Below are 3,992 nucleotides of genomic sequence, written 5' to 3'. Positions count from 1 at the left end.
CAGAAAAGACAAAAAGGGATTTTTAAAATAAAATAGAATTGGGAATTGAAATGAGTCATATAAAAGAAATTCAATTAACTTGGAAAAGGAAACATAAAAATGAGTGAAGAAAAACTCCTTTAAAATATAATTTGTCAAATAAAAAAGGAGATAGAAAGCCTATCTGAAGAAAATAATTATTTGAAAATTAGAATTGGGAAAGTGGAAGCTAATGACTTTAGGAGATATCAAGAATCAGTCAAGCTAAATTAAAAATAAATAGAAGAACATGTAAAACACTTCATTTGAAAAGCAACTGACCTGGTCCAAGGGAGACAATTTATGAATTATTGGACTACTTGAAAACTATGATAACAAATAAAGAGCTTGAACAAGATCTTTCAAGAAATAATAAAAAACCTGTTATATAGTTTTATATAGGAGAATATAGTCATGAAAAAGATCCCAAAATACCAAGAGATTTTTAGTAAATTACAGGTAAAAGGGAAAATGCATAGGCAGTTGGAAAGAAACAATTCGAATATCAGAATTACACAGGACTTATCAACATTAAAACATATAGCTCCTGGGATATGATTTTCAGAAGGGCAAAGGGACTTGGAATATAACCAAGAATCAACTAACCTGCAAAACTGTGAACAGTATTTAAGGGAAAAAGATAGATATTCAGTGAAATAGGGGAATTTCAAACATTCATAGTGAAAATACCATCACTGAAGAGAAAATTCAGTTTTTAAGTAGAAAAATCAAAAGATGCATAAAAACAAAAAGAAGAAAATAAAAAATGCTATTCTATAAAACTAGACTGTTTACCACCTTACAAAGGAAAATAATATTTTATTCTCTTGAGAAATGAATCTCTATTAGTAGGAGTATATTGAAATAGGCAGCATGGTTAATGAACTCTGATGATAACAATAATTTAGTATATGTAAAATGGTTTTATGAAAAATAGAGACAAGAGAGACAGAATAGGGTAAATCATGTACATGAAGAGGCATAAGGGGGTTTTTTGGTAGGGGGAAAGAAGGGAGAGTGAAGTTTGCTTGAATCTTTTTGAATTTGGGTCAAAGTGGGAATAGCATAAACACTCTTTTGGGATTAGAAATTTATCCATTTCAAAAGAGAATTAGGAGGGAAAAGTAGAAAAGAGGGAAGGTGGATTTGGTAGAAGGGAAGAGGGAAGTCATGGTCAAAGTAGGAAGGGAAAAGGGAATGAAAAAAGGTTGAGAGCATTTGAAGGGAGAAATAGTGGTCAGAAACACAAAACAGATAAGGGATAGTGAAAAAGGAAAGAGAAATGTACCAATGGGAAAAATAGAATATACAGTATGCAGAGTCAGTAATCATAATTGTGATTATGAATGGCATGAACTTTCCATAAAATTGAACTGATAAGAGACTGGATTAAAAAAAACAGAATCCTACAATACGATGTTTATAAGAAACACATCTGAAGCAGAAAGATAAATATAGAGTAAGGATAAAATGCTTCAGGTGAAGTGAAAAATGCAGTGGTAGCAATCCTGATTTCAGATAAAGTCAAAGCAAAAACACATCTAATTAAAAGGAATAAAGAAGGAAAATACATATAAGGAAAAACTACCATAGACAATGAAGTAATGTCAACATTAAATATAAATGCAATAAGTGGTAGAGCATGCAAATGCTTAGAGAACTTGTGAGTTATAGGAGTACATAGGCAGCAAAACCACACTAGGAGGGGACCTCAACTCTTTCTCTCAGAAATAGATAAATTCAATCACACAATTAAAAAAAGGTAATTAATCACTGTTGTAGATAATAAACAGAATTTTAGAAAAGTTATATATAAAAGATGTCTAGAGAATATTGAATTAGAATAGAAAGAAATAATCTGTTCCTCAGTGCTACAAAGAACCTACCCAAAAATTGATCGTGTTTTAGGGCATAAAAATTTAATGATCAAATGCACAAAGACAGAAATATTAAATGTATCCTTTTCAGATCATGATGGGAAAAATATGTGTAATAAGGGACCATGGAAAGAAAGAATAAAAATTAATTAAAAACTAAATAACTGAGTTTTAAAGACTCAGTGGATCAAAAAAAATTGTAGAAACCATCAATAATTTCTTTTTTAAATTTTTTTCGGCTGTTTTATTAAATAACCATTTTATAAAGAAAGACTAGTACAGTGACTTCTTGGGGAGGTAGGGAAAGGAGAATATGGAATTAGTGGCTATATGACATCAGTTCCTCTAAGTCTCATCTTGATTGCAAGACAGTACACTAAACACAACACAAATTTGAATAGGGTTTGTTTTAAGTATAACACCCTAGCTCCTGTCCACCTTTTTCACATCATGACTTTAAATAATATGTCCATGGGCTAGAGTCCCCATCCAAGTAGGTAAGATATGGTTTCCACTTCCAACGTAAGTGCCCCCTCTCCTACCCCCACTAACCTATTTAGAATAAACCTGCTTTTGGGAGAGGTAAAAAAATTATCATGATCAATAATAAAATGGTTAAGGAGGAAGTGACACAGACAGAAGAAAAATATATGGATTCAACTCCATAAAAATGATTTTGTAGAGGGAGATTCCAAGGGCCTCATGGAACTTCAAGTTGTACAACAGACAGAGTGACAAGCTAAGGAAGGATTTCCAGGAACACATTTCAAAAAATTCTGAGCATAATAATGATAACACTGCTGTCTCCTGCCCTGGAGAAATCCCTGGGTACTAAGACTGGAATCTCATAGTAGAACCATAATGACTATGGCTATCCCCAAATTCAGTCAAAAAGTGCTCTCTAGGATGTTGTAGTTATTCTTAAAACTCTTCAGTTCTAGGAAGTGCTTAGCTGTTTTACTCATCTGGCTGGGGGGTAGATAAGTGACTTGGATAGTTGTTGGGGAGGAAACTTCAGGAGACTGTTAGATCCTTAGCTGCTGACTGGTGCTGTGGCTGGGAACTTCCACCTTGAGCTTTGACAGCAGCAGCTAGTTCACTCAGTGCGTCCTGATAGTGTAGATATTCAGTCTGGCCATACACCAGTTCCATATGGAGCTGTTTCATAGGCACCTAGCAAGGTATCAATGAGAGATTTGCAGACACTCTTGAAGGGGGGTACTTGTGTTTCGAAGCTCCAGCAGATGGGAGCTGAAATTCTTGCCCATCAGAGAATGAGGATGCCAGCCTTCTGAAGGGAATGGTATCTCAGAGGCACGAATGGCATCCAATGCTTTCATTCTGTACAAGTAGTTGTAGCAATGTTGATTTCCTGGTGTCTCCAGCTGCAAAAGTCTGGCATCATTCTCTTCAAGAAGCTGGGGTTCCTACTTTATATCCTGGACCTTGGATAGTCGGATGTCAATCTCTTCCTTCAGATCCTTGGTAGCATTGTGTCCCACAGGAACATGAGGACCTCTTGGAGACTTCATAGCAAAGCGCATGATCTGCCTCTACACAAAAATGAACAGCAGCACAAATACCAAGCTCCCATAGGCCATCACCAGCTCCACATTCAACCCAGACAGCCAGTTACTGCTGGACACCAGGGTCTCCCTCCAGCTTCATTAGCTCGGGCTCCTTAGCAGCAATGGTCCTAGGGCTCCAGGACCAGCCCTGGCCATTTCCTTATGGGGGAAGCCAAAGCCGGGTCCTCCATCAATAATTTCAATCCAAGTTAAAGGCAACAATGAGACAACATACTTGTGGGATACAGCCAATGCAATCATTTTGGAAAATTTTATATTTCTAAATGCTTGCATGAATAATATAGAAAATGAGATCAATAAATTGCTCATGCAACTAAAATTGCTAGAAAAAGAGCAAATTAAAAATCCCCAAATAAATGGCATATTAGAAATACTGTAAAACAAAGGAGAGATAAATAAAAGTGAAATTAAGAAATCTACTGAACTAATAAAATTAAATGCTACTTTTACAAAAATATAAAATTGATAAAACTTTTTAAAAAGGAAAAAATCAAATAGCAGCAACAAA

The 3,992-nt window shown here is 35.0% G+C and overlaps 1 pseudogene; it reads right to left on the bottom strand.

Annotated features, from left to right (window-relative positions):
• Nucleotides 1-2,782: 2,782 nt before the first annotated feature.
• Nucleotides 2,783-3,454, bottom strand: LOC141492205 (protein C1orf43 homolog pseudogene; annotated as a pseudogene).
• Between the last annotated feature and the right edge of the window lie 538 nt (nucleotides 3,455-3,992).

The sequence above is a fragment of the Macrotis lagotis genome, chromosome 6 (assembly GCF_037893015.1).
Source record: "Macrotis lagotis isolate mMagLag1 chromosome 6, bilby.v1.9.chrom.fasta, whole genome shotgun sequence".
Taxonomy (NCBI): Eukaryota; Metazoa; Chordata; class Mammalia; order Peramelemorphia; family Peramelidae; genus Macrotis; species Macrotis lagotis.
Note: the sequence above shows the minus strand (reverse complement) of the source record. Positions and strands in the feature narration are given on the sequence as shown.